Raw genomic sequence first — 16,081 nt, 5'->3', positions numbered from 1 at the left:
GGGCAGAGAGCCAAAGCAGGAGAGAGGTTTCTTACAAAACACCTGCCACACAACCTTCAGAAGTGCATTTGGTTTGGGTTTTTGTGTTGTGGCTTTTTTTTTTAAATTCCTGTCATGCTTGTGTGCATAATTGAGCTAGGGTGGGTTTTTTTGGTACTCATGTGGGAGACTCTGGATCAAATCTTCATTTTTCTCTTCCCCCACAATCCCAGCAAACACACTTGCTACTAAGCCTATTAACTGCTTTCTTCTGCTGGAGCTGCTCACATCAGTTAAATATTCACTCAAGCAGGACATCTGATCTCCCCTATGCCCAATGAGTGCTTTGGCTAGTGAATAATTTTGTGGTAGAAGGAACAGGTGACTGGTTAAAAGCCATCTACATTACGATTTATGTCTGCTTAAAAGCTCAAAACAGCAGCATGTACCTACTCAAATCCTTCGGAAATTTCAGCTTCCAACAACAGAAACACTTTTGTGGACAATTTCTTAAAACACTTTGCATTGGCAGAGAGATATTGACTTAAACCAGGGAATAGGCAAATTCTGAATGTTTTACTTTCAGTACAGTATTTCATCCCACAGTAATTGCAAAAGGCTGAACATTGCTCTTCACAGTCATGTGTTTGAGGTGGTGATTAAAGTAATTGTACATTATCCTCACAAGCAGCACTGAACCTGGACTTCCAGGCTTGAAACTTAAAGCATTTAAATTACATTATCCCCAAACATTCAGCAGTGCCCAAGTAATTTTGCTAAATAATAAAAAACCTCCCATAGCCTGGAGGGTTTGGCCATAGCTTCCAATCAATTCAAACACACACCTTCATCCCAAGTGAAGAACAGACTGGAGCAGGTACCAAGGGGAACAAACAGTGCTCTCTCCCCTAGGTGACACTATGGAAGACAGCACTCTAAAAACTGAATTTAGCAGCTTCAGTATTTTCTGCATCCCTTGTCAACAGAAGGCTTTGAAAAAAACTTCAGAACACAGATATGAGGTTGTCTCCAAAGGAAAAGGCAACAACACTCTTTTAATGTGACTCCCCAGTTGCCACTCCAGTTGTTCTTGAAGCTATAACTTCCAAGAAACCTGAAAAGAAAACTCAGTTTAGTGCAATCCTCATTTCATGTAAAGGAACAGCACATACTTCAAGGAAAAAAAAAAATAATTTAAAGATAGAAAATAAAAATAGAGAGGCTCCACATCATTTCACAGAACTACTGTATAATTGCACTAAATTCTAGTTTTCAGGTGGAGGCAGTTCTTTGGGAGCTGGCAACAGGGAGCACTGATGAGAGGCTGAAGAACTGCTGATCTCTCGACTGCTGCCAGCAGAAATCCATACATTACACTCCAAGTTTATATTGACACACTGATGCAGACTGAGCTGAAAGAAGCTATCCCACAGAAAGCTGAGGTGCAATTCCCACCTGGAAGTTTATTAGCATAATATGCAAATACTGACATTCCTAATGCATCTTTCCTCAGAGTACTTCTATGAGATAAGAGTAAGGGTGATGGTATTTCTCTGTGGAAGGAAATCAAGCCTGGTCGATGTCAGGAACATTACTGATGCATCAGGCTCTGAATCCCCAAACCAAAATTTTCCCTCAGTCACTTCAAACATGCAACAACTCATTTGTTGACATTCTTTCTTCTTTTTACTGTCCCTGGTTCTATTCTGGGCTTAGGTTTATCAAATTAGCCTACTCTGGCACTGTTTTGTATTGCCTGACAAACCATAGACTAGTCTTGTCCTATGTTCCAAATTCACTGTTTTTAAGCAAGCTTAAATACGGATATGAGACTTTGCATCTCTCTGCTTCTCTCCAGTCTCAAATTAGGCACTTCAGAAGCCCTCAGACTGCAGATCTGTCTTTATCTAAAACCCCCTATGAACTGTTTTAAGAGCTTTCCCTGCTTCTGTTTTCTGATACAAACTTGAAATCCTTCCAACCTTTCACTTTCAATAAACACAATATTCACCTTACCTTATTGCTAAGAAATGCAAGAACCACATGTCTGCCAGCCTATGGTTAATAACTTAACCCAAGTTATTAAGTAATCAAGTGCATCTGAACCTGCTCTTGCTTATTTTCTTTTCCAGCAGTCTTACCAGCCTTCATGAGGAAAGATGTTCCCTGCAACTGCTCCTATTGCTGACCCTATTCCTGCTCCAGGAGGGCATTTCTCCAAACAAAGCCCATACCCACCCACCTTTGCCCCTTCTCAAAAACAAAGCCAGAGGACACTAACTGCAAAGCATCACCCAGTTCTACTGCCCATATCAACAGATAAACAGCAAGTGGTCCAGCAAAGGTGGTATCAAGCATCAGCTGTGTCATTTCCCTGCCAAGGCACACATCTTACACAACAGGAACCCACACTTTATTCAGCATCATCTACCAGCTGCAGCTGAGACATGGCGCAGCCCTTCCTCAGTAACATCTGAATCCTTGGCTTGCCTCCTGTTCATGAATTCAAACATTGTTATTAACACAATAGATTGATTATGGGAGCTAAACAGAAAAGACACAGTTTTCTGAAGCTGAAATATAAATCCAGTAAGCATTTGTCACAGAAGCATTTCCTGCGCATTTAAACATTGTTTAGTGAGTCAGCCAAAAGCGTTTTGCAAGCGTAATCTATCTCATGGAAGAAAAACTCAAAAAGCCTAATCACCACCATAGCTCTCCCAGGGTTTGACAGGTTTAGCTTCAAACTAAAATGATGTCAAAATAGAGATCCCATGTGGTTTATTATAACAAAGAAACTGAAAATTAAATATTTCAAATTGTTATCTTGAGGTAGCAAAATACCTTGGTCTCATCAAGTGGGGATGAGCATTACGCATTAATATTGGATTTTTAGCCTTTACAATGCCATTTGTTTGATGTCATTTGCTTCACAAACGAAAAGAACGTTGATCTGCATGACTGCATATTGATAATAAAACAATCTTTAGACACCAGAATTCTTTGGAGAGATTGTCAAAGAAATCTCAAAGTGATTCACCAGCTGGTTCATAAATTGAGCCTGTAAGCTACATTGTAACCTTTAAAATTGTCTTCTATTACTTAAAATGCTCCATCAGAATAGGCTCAGAACAACTGCTTACTGACTTACAGAGAAGAGTCACCTGTTTGAAAGAGATGTTCTTTCAAAGCTATTTTCCCACAGAGATACAGGTGAAGAGCCCATGTATCAGGAAAGAGCCCAGAATAACTACGGGAGACTGCATTCTGAGAGAATGATGTGTTCATCACCTTTCTACTTTAAATTGCAAAGTAATGAAATGCATTAAAATTGTTTTATATTGTCTGTGAGTGATACTCTAGTCTCTCCAAACTGCTGATTAAGAGATCCTTTGCTCATTTGCATATAGCGCATCAACCCAGCCACTTACCAAAGGTTATTTTAACTGAACACACCAGGCTTTGGTGACACAAAGGGAAAATTCACTTCAGATACAGTCAGGGTTTTTGCATGTGTTTCTTCATTACCAAGATATAACAACATCTTTGCAGTCCACTACAGCTTGCTTTCCAAGCAACAGAAGGGGATGGGTTGTACCAGCTCCTCACTAAAAAGACAAACACATTTTATTCAACATTACTGTAAACTGCAGGTTTATAATCTTCTTAATTTTTAATGAGATGTCAAGAGCACATGTAGTAACTCTAATGATGTACAAGACCCAAGTTTAACTCCTTCTCCCCAGGAAACAGAGATTGTGGGAGCTCTCCAAACCATCACAAGCCCATGACCCACTCTGCTTGCTGGTGACTCTGCAAAGAGTCCACCACAGCTTTACAAAAGTGTATTTCTGCACTTTCTTTTCAAGCTTCTAGTTGGCCCAAAGCCTGCCTCAGCTGAAGGACACGGTGCAAAGGATATTGTTCAATGTCACATCTGAGTGATTCTTTGCATGAAAGAGCAAGCAGAAGTTAACAGGCTATACCTACCAGGGAAGGGAGGGGACCATTAGTTCCCCTTCATTTCTTGTTCCTATCACTCTGTTATATTAAATCTTTTCTTACTGGGATTGAAGTGCCAGAAGCAAAAATTATAACTGATCAGAAATATCTCTAATCACTTGTATCCAATTACAAAATACCAAACAAGAAAGGTCAGCGATTAAAAAAAAAAACAACCAGGCACTGAGTAATTAATGTCTACACAACTTGTAATAATCAGCAACCTTGATGTTTAATTTCGTATGTTTTGCCATCCAGTTTTTATTTGAGGCGACAATTTAGTGCTTATTTGCAAGCTAAGGTATGTATTCACATAGTCCCCTGATTGCTGTAAATGAAGGCCTTAAATATTTATTGCTAGTAAGACATTTTAAACTTTTAGCAAGATTATCTTCTAATACTCAGCAGTGTGAGATTTTTATGACCTTATGTGTTGACGAATAATCTTCTGCAACACGATAAAATGGATCTACGCCCACAGTCTATCCCTGCTAGAGCTACAGCTCCATCACCATTAAATTGTTTGTTTTTCTTCTTTTTAATTTGTTCCTTGTCCTTGCAAGCCAGAAGACATTTCAGATCGCCCACATACTCCCTCAACACCATGTTCTCCAAAAAACAAGGTCTTTTGCTTTCTAAGTTGGTTACTTATAAAAATTGCGAAGTTACATAACTAGGTCACACAGTGCACAGATACATGAAGTCTGCAGAAGGGTTTTGAATTTAAACATGTCCACACCAACTACAAAACATACGCTTCCCTTTGCTTATCCCCATTCTTTTACATAAAAAAGCAACAGTATGAGTAAGATAGTTGACTTTCTAGTGCTGTATTCAACCAACATGGAACAAGGTTAGATGAACAGAAGACATGACAGTGACACTACCAAAAAAATAATCAAGCCTGCAACACTGGGTGAGAAAGTCCCTGTGGACCCTGCAGGTTGCTACCACAAACATGTGCTGTGGGGTGTTTGGTGTAGGAAACACACAGCCAGGGTGAGCCTGCTCATCACCAGGGTGCCTCAACACAACAAGCAGTAGTTTTTTGGTTTGTTTTTTTATTTTATTTTATTTTTAAAACCTTTGCTCTCTGAAGTCTCAGGGAACAAAGGGGTGGACTTGAAGTTCCAACAGCCCATGCACTGCTTTATATCCATTTATTAATGCTCTGAAAATCAGCAGATGCATATTAACATGCTGCTCCTGCTCTTGGAGGCTCACTGGTAGCCCAGGATGAAGCTAGGAGAGCAAACCTCTTACTTGAAGAGCAGCATTCAGTGGAAAGGCAGTGGATATCCTCTACTTTTACTGCCTAGACAAAAACCTCTTGCTTTAAAAATGCTGAATTGTAACTAAACAAAACTGTTGCATAATCAATCTTTACGACAATCAATTTAGCAAGTCCTGGATGCCACTAGGGAAAGCCAGCAGCAATACCCACAAAAGCCACCTTGACCTTAACAGCCAGCTAAAAAGGTGTTTATGTACAATATCTGAAGAATAAGAAACTGATACATGAACTGCCAATAGCTTGCAGTCAATATTCAGCAGAGAACTATCCAAACTTTTTTTTTTTTTACCTAATTCAGTCTGCTCTAAGCAGCACACAGCAAGAAAAGCAAGTGTAATAAAACTGATAGTGTACACAGCAACAGCAGAAGCCTCACAAAAACTTCCCAAGTGCAGAAGAATGTCATTAGTGACCGGGGTACAGTAAATCTCACATCCCAGGAAACAGCACTCTGGATTTCTGGTTCGGGGCAATTCCATCATGAATCAAAAACCTATGTTATGAAATTACATCTCAGAGGTTTCTTCCAAAGGATTCATAAAATATCTTAGAATAATGAAGAACTGGTAACAAAAAGCACTCTTAGTTTTCCGAGATAAGTTCCTTTAACTTATCAGTTTATAGATTAAGCTAATTGATACATCCAAAAATCTCAGTATTTAGTAGCAGCAGACAGCAAATGAGTACAAGCTAAAAAACCTAAAAGCAGGAACAAAACCAGAAAGGCTGGTGAAAGTAACAGAGCAAAAACTTGATCTAAATAAACCGGAGTGTGCCACACAAGTGGCAAAGATGAGACTGTCCACCATCCGTGACAACTGAAAGCCGTACGTGAAGACTAGAGTCCAGAAAATCCATTTATTTGGTTTAGTGCCATCTACTTAATGCACAAGTACAAATAAAACTAGGCAAGTCCTGAACAGTAAAACTGAAATACTTTGAAGCAAGAGATTTAAATGAAGGCCACATACATGTATCACCGACAACAAGTACACATTCTAAATACTAACTGTAAAATCAGAGAAGCTTAATGTACAGTAGCAAATTGCTTCCTTCAGATTTCAATTAATTTTGTAACCAGTTTTCCTAAATCTACACAGAAACACTAACAGACCACGAGTATTTCTCCTTCAGCAGGCACGCTACCTCTTTCTCGTCCCCTTTAACTTCCCAATTCTGCAGCAACACCCTGCAAAAGAACTAGGAAATATTTTATCAATTTATTCTCTCAGAATCACTAGGTTATGACTAGGGAAAGAAAAAAAATCTGTTGCAATGTAATCTATCCACATTCAGAAGCACGGAAAGCTATTAGTCTGCGTCCTAGTGATACCAAGCCCTTTTCATACAAACAGTAGAATAAGCTAAGCTACCCAGCCTTGACATCTGTCAAAACAGAACAGGTCTCAAGTAGTAATTTATATGGGTAGCTTTTTTCCTCCTCTCCTTCCAGTAGTTCAATTATTGCAGCAGCATCATGAATAAGTGGCATTATTTTCAGGGAAAATTAGAGAAACAGAAAAGGAAATATAATAAGCATAGGATTTGCCAAAATCCCTTCTTTTTTTTTTTTTTTTTTTTTTTAATATATCTATAAATTACTCTTCTTCCCTTCATTGTATTCTGCGGCTGCAAACATATCAGTTCAACAATTTTCCCCCATTTCAGATTCATCAATTTTGCCATGATGTCCTCTCCATTATTAAGTCCTATTCATCCTAATCACGCAATTAGTTTGACTATGTTAATAGATGTACAGGATGCCGAAAAAAAACCAACCATGCAGCTCTTCGTCCTTACACCTACATCCTGAGTAATCTAAAAGTATTAATGAATTTAGCTGTAAAAATTAGTAAGTCAGCACTAGGTTGTGTCACTGCTGACCTAGTGGAGCACAGTCATGCCTTCAGGCTGTTTTTACACGCAGATAATTTGTGTTATCATAAGAAGCAGGCCAGGTTTGTTTACACAGTCAGTGGTCCACATAGCATCAGCCAAGCACAGCATTACCTTCCATGGGTACTAAAGCCAGTGCAGATGCAAAGACAGCTGAAAAGTTCTTCGATCATTTTGGTAGCTACTGTTTTGAACAACAGCGAATATAAAGCCCAGTATATTTCAATTCTTGGCTGCTCAGTTCTTTTCTGTTCTTAGTAAGAGGCACTCCTGCCTTGATCCTTTGGCACCTGACACTAAAACTCAAGCGTGAAGTCTGCAGAAGGGTTTTGAAGTTAAACATGTCCACAACAACCAGAAAATATACGGCTTATACTTGAGTAAAAAGAGCACATTAATAGTGACATGCTTTCCAAAGGCTAATACTCCCAGCAGCTTCATTTTGATGAGGTGAGAGTCTCTTAAGCTGATGCAGCCCACAGGGTAAAGGAAGGAGATCAAAGGAAAGGAGTAGGGCTGGAAGCTACAGAGGGACCTGCTCAAGGATCACCAATAACCCCCCAAGAGCGGGCAAAATCCTCTTCACAAAGGTCAAAACTGGAATTTGGCAACCATGAATCCCACAAACCAGGGTAAGAGACTCTGCCAACCACACTGCATTTTCAGCTGCATAGGCAGAACACCTAGAAGAGCAAACCTGATTCCTGAGCACAGCAAAACATCGCTAGATCGCATTTTGATCCCACTGATATTCAGGGGATCTGAGCTGGCTGCAGGAGAGTTACATTACAGTGCTGTCGATACAGACAAAGCATCCAGGACCTCAAACAGAGGAAACCTGCTTCTAAATGGAAACAGCCAAACGTCAAAAATCCTTATGATTTTGGGAGGGGAGGCAATACAAACTTGCAACTTCTTTCTCATGAAGAAATAGGAGGAAGCTTTGACCCCCTGAGTGGAACCACCACTGCAGTATGGCTGGTGTTAACAGCAAGTGCCAACGCTCACATGTGGCCAAGACACCAAGATGGATGAGCAGACCTCAAGAGAGATAAAAACCAGAAGCTTTGGGTGGTTATTGTCTAAACCTGCACACAGATTTTCCATTTCATCAATACGTAGCTTGAAATCTTTTGAGTTACAGTGCCTTTTCCCAGCTTGCACCCTGCAGCCCAGTGCAGCGGTGGTACAGGAGGCAGCAACAGCATCCTGGGCTCCTGGATGCCACCCAGCCAGCCTGGCTCCTGGCAGCATATGCTTGGGAAGCCTGAGCAGTTTGGAGCAGGATTTGATCCCCTCCCAGCAGCTCCACTTCCTTAACTGCAGCCTCCACGGCAAAATAGGCAGTTGGTTAATTACATTGTTCTGTGGAACATTTATTATTAGTAAAACAGATTTGTTGTGGCTGCTGGGCCACAACTGGTGATGTGAAAATATGTTTTGAAAGCCAGAAGGAGAGTACCAACTTTCCCATAATATGGAAAAATCTGAAAATAAGAAAAGGTGTTCATAGTATCTAATATAAAACGTTATGTTCAAGGTATACAAAGAAACTATAACATTATCTACATACGCATTGAAGTAAATATGCTTCTTCATTAAAATAGGGGCTCCGTAAGACTTTATAAATATATTTCATATCATCTCACAGAGAAGTTATAAATATATTGTGTATATCTATTTATATATATCCCACATGAAACATGCTGAGAAATTTAGCTCTATCAAGACAAGCACTCATGCACTTGAAACTTTCAGAAATTAACGTTTTAACAAAACTGAAGTTTTATTCCTTTGTGCATCCATTACAGTTATCCTTTATATAATGTATTTAATTAAAGCTTCGGGTCAAGTGCAGCTTAGAGGTAAAGAAACAAGTAACAAAACAGTTTTGCTACATCTACACAAATCAGACTGGCTTTCTGTCTGGAGTCTCTATTATTACTGAAAAAAAGTTGGCTAGCAAGCATTTGAAAGAAAGCAAGGCAGCTCCAAATTTTTCTACAAATGTCTTAACTATGGACTTTTTGTAGAAGTTCTGATTTCATCAAGGATATTTTTTTTTTTTTTTTTTTTTTTAAGGAAAAACTATAGCAAAATTATTTTTTCAGGAAAAAGAAAAGGCTTAAGTATTCAGGAAGTAAGCCCATTTTTCTAGGTTCTGGTTTTCTAGCCAGTTCCACTAAAAATGCACTTAATTTAAAATTCACATCCATGTCAAAATCAATCCTATCTCTTACTTGTAATTCTGCTTGAATCTACTGCTCAAAGGTGGCATGTAACATTAGGGATCTTGCTACAATCCAGCTAGAATCAAGTGCAGCAAACACATTTCCCCTCCTCTCTCCTCTTGAAAGAGTTAAATCCAGTATCGCCATCGTCAAAGTCATTATTCTATCAATACACTGAATAATTTAGTAGGCAGCTGTTTGACTTGACATTTTTATACAGGTCATAAACTCACTAATACACTGAAACCTATGCCTTAACTAGTATTTCCATGGGGTAAGGCTGCTCAGGGACTAAGCCACATATATGCTGCTTGCAATTATACACCACGGGACTGCCCAAGTTTCACCTGGCTTTCTAGCTATTTTATGCATATTTTGATAAGCAAACCCCATTCCCCCCCTACAGAAGTCAAACATTGCTATTCACACATTTGTATATGAACACCGATAACATGAACTGTATATATCTGTACAACATTAAGGATATTACTTAATCCTCAAAGGCTAAGCAGCTTATGATTAGCATTAGGCTATCTCAAAAGCAGAAGTGAGGGGCGTCAGGGGTTTCTTTTGGGCAACAACTCCTGGCTATTGGTGCCCAGAGCTTTGAGCAACTGTTCAAGTCACAAGGGTTTGTGGCCAAGTACCTAAACGAAGATGCTATTTAAGAGAGATGTGGGGAAAGAAAACAATTATGTATCAGCTTATGGATGGAAATATAAACATATGTAATAGAATAAAAAGGAAAGAACAAGTAAATGCAAGGGAAAGGAGAGCCAGGAACAACACAACACAGAAATCACCATTGCAAAAGCTCCAGTGAAAAACATGGTAAAGCTACGGTGCATAGAGTAAATCCTCTTTATATACTACTACAGCTCAGCAACGGAAAATATTCATCTGATAGCACTTTTCTATAGTTTGAACAGGAGTTAACTAACATATCCTCTAAGGTTTTGATCAGCTTTAGACCTCAGTTGACCACTATATGCTGCGTATGCCTTGCAATCCAAACACGCAAATAAATATCAAGTACACTCTTAAAGTAGACCCCAATGAGTCAGTGAGAGCCCAACTCCTACATGTTTCTGAATACAAATTAATCCTATTAATCCTTATTTACATCCATGAGAAAACCAGCAGATAGAGACCACCTTCCAGAGGTCAAGAGCAGGCAAAATGTTTCACAGGAGTCTCATTAGCTACAAAGTTTCTCTGACTGACATAATAGTAACTACTACTACCAACACACCTGGAGACCTCTCAGCACCTTATGTTTGTTAATTCTTCTATCAGGACTTATGTTTCTTATATATAAATGAATATGGCTTGTCTGCAGGACACGAAGCAGCAAATCAGTAATTAACTCCAGGTACATGCTCACATCTTCTGGAAGCCAAAGTATTATCTGCATAAGAACATTAGTTTTGCCAAGGGAGCTGTGTAGGAGATACCAGGGTAAAGAAAATAAAGCTCTGAGGAACAGAGCTGAACAGAGCTCAGCAGAGGCACAAATAAACATAGAGCCTAACCCTGCTTTTTGACCAGAGCAATCTACCCAATCCTGTGCTTAATCCTTAGAAAGACAGATGCTACCTTCAAGCAAAAGTCTTATTCCACCATCTTCTACAATTCCCAAATGCCTTTTGACAGCACAAGTCTTCCCTGAGCAGGGCAACAGGACCTACAGAACTGCCCCAAGAGCCCTCTGGCAACTCACCAGGGCCAGGTCCTGGGGAACCCCTTCTGCTCTGCTCCCTGGTGCAGAGCCAGACTGCACTCCCCCAGGCAGGACCTCATGCTCTCCTCCAGCCACCTTCCCTACGAAAAGCCCCTGCAGAGCTCTGTCTCCTCCTGCCTGCTCCAGGTGTTCTTCTACCCTCCCAGCTGCGCCCAGTTGGGCATGGGGAGGCAGGGCCATGGGCAGACCTGCTCTGCAGACAAGGGCTGGCCGGCAGCCCTGCCGAATAGGTACATGGTGGGTTATCATTAACACGCATTATTCCTTCCACAGGACCTGTGTGAAAATGTTGGGATGGGGAAATGCTAAATGAGGAAGAAGACTGAGTTGAAACGTGGCTTTGATGCCACCTACCATTCACTGAGGCAGGAGAGAAGCATCTCTCAGAGGTTCTCCATCAGTCCCAGCAATGAGATGATTGGTATGGCATAACATTTCTGGACAATATGAATCTGACAGTGGCATGGCTGGGAGCTATTTTGTTAAATGCAGAAGCAGCAATGAGAAGTGAAAAGATACTCTCCCTCAAGCAGACATAAAATCTTTTACTAAACTCAGGGGTCTAACCAGCGAAGCAAAGAAAAAACCCTTCATTACCAAGGCACCCAGCAGCTCCCGCCCAAGAGGAGACACAGACTATCCCACAAGATAATACTGTCCTTCGTGCCACTCAAAGCTGTTCTGTGAATCCCAAATCTTCAGATTACAGAAACACAAATGCTAATGAACTGGCCTTGAGCAAGCAGCAGCATGGGGCATCTCCCTTCTCCATCAAAACCCTTCCCAGCAGACAGCTTGCAGCACGCTTAACGAAGCAAAGACTTTTCCCAGAGCTGTTATAAACCCAAGGTCTGCTTTCTGCTACATGTTGGGGGACAAAAGCCCCTAACTGGATCTCAGAGATCCTCTGTTATGGTAATGCTCAGAAAACACTGTATTTCTTTTAAAAGGACAAGTGCTGTAGGCTGGAGGATGGGATGGCAAGAAACAGGCTGTGACTGTAACATCTGGTATCAGAGTGACTCTAAGTGGGGTGATGGAGGACTGAGGGAGTGAGGAGAGCAGCAAGGGGAATAAAATTACCATTTCTAGTACTGGACATGAAAGCCACCATTGCCCTTGATGGCATTCATAAAGTATACCCTTAGTAGGTATTACTGTAATAGGGTAATATTTTTTGTTAGAGCTGCTACATGGAAAGCATTCATCCATGCCAAGAACGGAGGTCACTGTCTCACTGCTTCCTCACGGGCTGCACTGGGATTTCTACTCAAGAGACCCAGCTTTCACTCTTATTACAAATTCTCTTTTTAAGGAGAAGGAGCAGGTTAGTACTAGGAAACAGATAAAATATTTAAAAATGGAAAATGAACACAGGCCAAAAGCAAAATGCAATTCTGCATGCCTAAGCCTGTGGAAAGCTAACCTAAGCCATCCAAAGGAGACCCAACTTTGTCTAGACAACAGCAGTTTTGGCCATGGAAACTGTTAGATGCATTGAAAAGGAAGAAAAGTGAAAAGATTTGCTCTCCACTGCAATTAATTTAACTACATATAAATACATCACTTTCTTTACAAGGTATAAATAACTATACGCAATTACATGCTAATTACTTACAATTAAATTGCAGTGTAAATACAGCAATGCACAAAGATAATCAGATGGTTACTTGTACAATGTAAATTAATTGATAACAGGAGATTTACAATTGCAAATTACAGCGATTACATTTTGAATCCTCTGTTAGATGTTAGGTGTTACACACAGTTAATCACTGAGCTTTTTTTGCCCCCCAAGAGGGTAACATTATGCATTATTCGGGGCAGCGGGTACCCGACTCTGGGGTGACAGAGGGAGGAAGTAGGTGACAATTTTCTGAGTCAGCAGACATACCCTTTGCTGTTATTTCCAACATAATTATCCCACATAATTTCCATCACTATCTGTTATCTAAAACATTCTCCATGCTGCTAGCAATAGGATACTTAGTTCTGATTAGCTTTGGAGAGAGAAATTTCTATAACCTTATCTTTCACTTGCATTTCTGATTCCCTCTCCTCTTAGCTCCATCCGGCACTCAATTTAGATTCACTTGTGTGGCCGTCTACAGCTATAAACATAAATTGTCTGCAATTTTACGCCTTCAAAATCCCAGGATTTTTTCATTATTTCACCAACATGCAGAAGGCAAATCTACCATCTATTCATAAAATAACAGCAGTGGGTGGTTTTGCTGCTTACTGGAATGTGTTTGTCCTTTTCTTAAAGGTTGTGCGTGCCTCTGTGTGTGTATTTGTGTTATTTCAGAGCGTCTGCCTGTTGTCCCTGGTTCCTGCTAGAAAAAGGATGTCTGCAGTAGCCGTTTGTTGATTTTCTATTGACTTCTGTTTGAGGCTGAAGGTGTTTCTCATTATTTTCTTATAATACAGTGAGGATACCAATTTAGCTACATTGACCTTGTAATGATGTTTATTTCTTCTTGTATTAGTGCCTGTGTTGAACACAGGTTTTATTACTCATTCTGTGTCTGTGTTTTGCTGATTTGGGATTATGTGAAGCAGCTAGTAGGCTTGGTGCACCAGCCTGCATGTGGTCAGTAATCTTGAATCAAATCTTGATTTTAGCCCTGCTATAACTTCCAGGACATCCAGGATTTTGAGACGCAGTTCAGTTGATGGGACAGTTTTGCTTAAATGCACCTGACCTAAAAGTCAGAACTCCAAGAGGTAATGTAACATTTAATCAGTGTCAAATTAGGCAGTTATGTGGCAATACCGTGTAGGAAAAGAACAGTAACCTGCTCTTTGGTATAAGCACTCAGAACATCATGGCCAACCTCAACTCTTTAAAGTAACTTTCAACATAAATCTGCAAGAGTTGAGATTTTTTGCCTTCTGGTTTATGACCCTTTCTTTTTCATTTTATAATTAAACTTTTCAAACTTCATCTGGCAAATAGCAAGAAACGTATTTCAAGTGGAAGAGGAAAGTACACCATGCTGTGCCAACAGAAATAATGAATTCCTCCTAGGGTTGTTAAGGCACGTACTGATTAAAACTACAACTGCACATTGCAAAAAGAGGACAGTTTGGTAGTCTAAATGGCTGAATTTTTATTATTTCCTCAATAAAGATAAAAATGGCGCCAGAAGGATTATTACAAACTGAGATCTCAATTCTCTCTGAATGAGGTTTTTGCACCCCACAATGACATACGTAAACTTCACATATTTGAGCCATGAATAGATCCAATGGAAAGTGCATAAACACTGGACAATCTGGACGAATCTCTTGCTTAAGCAGCATTGAATGCATCTATAAATGAGATCTTTAGGATTTTTAGGGTGTTCAGAGATAGTGAATTTCAAGTAGAATGGTAATTTTCTATTTTTTCCCTGCTGGTAGTCACGAAGATGCAGAATTATTGCAGGCTCAGATAACATGCCATTTTGTTATGAGAAAAGTTGTTATTTTCAAATGATAAATGTGTAACTCTTGTTTTAGTAATTTATAAATCCAAACCAAATGCTCCAATAGCTTTGAAAACACTTTGTAGCATGTGAACATTTTTGCCCTGTAACATAGCTTTTACACCATATCCTTCCAAGCTGGAGCCTGGCATGTCTTGGCGCTACAGATAAGAACTGAACTAAGATCAAATGCAGAAGTCTACAAAACAGCGGAGGGAGGGAGCAGGGGGCTCGTGTGTCTTGCTCTCCACAGATGTCTGCAGCAAGCAAGACGCCCGTCAGCATGCAGTGAGATCTTCCAGTGTTCATGACCACAGCAGAGGAAAAAGTTGAGAAGAAACCCATTGTGAACAGCACATCAGGTCATTTGAGCTTTTTTTTGCTTAATATGTAAAGGAAAGGCTCAGAAGCAAAGTGTGCTTCTGGTTTCGTTTCCTTGAAGGATCGGGTAGAAGACCAAGGCGTAGTGGTCCAGATTACAAGTGCTTTACTTCTGCAGTTTGGTTAGTAGCTAGGTAGAAACCTGAATGCCTAAGACAGGACAATTCAACTGGAAATCCCTATTAAATTTTTTGCTTACAAAATAAGAAATTATCAGCTCTATGATCTGTAGGTCACACAGCTAGCTAGGCCGTGTAACCTGCAGGTTAAACATGCATGATTACATATGGCTTGTTAGAAGTATGACTGAAGTAATTGATGGAAAAATCATGCTGCAACCAACTGACCTTATTATTGTTCAGATTAAGAAAAGGTCCCTGCAGAGCAATGACAACCAGCACTTCAAGAGTGTTTTCAAATCTAATGTGGTATTTGACCAACACGCAGAGATATTTCACACTGCAGTCACCCTTAACAGCATCCTGTATCAGATGACAGAAAGGAACTTGCCACCCATCACAGGGAGACCACGCAGTAATCCTCTGAGAGATGCTGTACTGGCAGGATCATTAAAATGCATGACATATAGTCTGGCTGCTATCAGATCAGCAGTGCATGGGAATATGATGTCTATAATAGGGAACATACTGGCTCCAACCTTCGTATTCATTTGGGATACCTTTACTACATCAGAGTTGGACTGACTTATTTCATAAAGGGTAACGGGCCATATGTACAGGTCTCCAGTTGGCAAGCGTCACGAGGAAAGGAAACACAGAAAGCATACAAGTAGCTTTTTACAGCAAGTCCAGCTGCGAATGAGGTTATGATTTTCAGTTTGCAAATTATTAGCGTATGCATGGGTAAGAATATAAAGGTTTCCTTACAAAAGAGAGAGAGAGAAACAGAGCACATTTTACTTATTCTTCAGCTCTATTGTACTTTCTCTGTAGGAGGTGAAAACTGGCAATTACTCTTGAAGATGCACAGATAGGAAGATAGAACATAAATCAAAATAAAAAGAATATGAATGCATTCTCCAGTTATTCAATGGATATTTATTCAACCAAGGTGCTTGGGAAAGACT

The 16,081-nt window shown here is 40.0% G+C and overlaps 1 protein-coding gene across 4 annotated transcripts in view; it reads right to left on the bottom strand.

Annotated features, from left to right (window-relative positions):
* The window catches only part of LOC141928213 (contactin-4), a 343,764-nt gene that overhangs the window by 306,090 nt on the left and 21,593 nt on the right, over positions 1-16,081 (bottom strand). For 2 of the 4 annotated variants that reach the window (XM_074836060.1, XM_074836064.1), the window contains exon 2: positions 3,411-3,587. The exons of 1 other annotated variant lie outside the window; for it this stretch is intronic. The gene's annotated coding sequence lies outside the window, so the exon portion shown is untranslated. Of the gene's footprint in view, positions 1-824; positions 1,236-3,410; positions 3,588-16,081 lie in introns of those variants that run through there. One more of the 4 variants, XM_074836061.1, reaches the window with a different exon arrangement.

The sequence above is a fragment of the Strix aluco genome, chromosome 11 (assembly GCF_031877795.1).
Source record: "Strix aluco isolate bStrAlu1 chromosome 11, bStrAlu1.hap1, whole genome shotgun sequence".
NCBI classification, from domain to species: Eukaryota; Metazoa; Chordata; class Aves; order Strigiformes; family Strigidae; genus Strix; species Strix aluco.
This window is presented reverse-complemented; position numbering and strand designations above follow the sequence as displayed.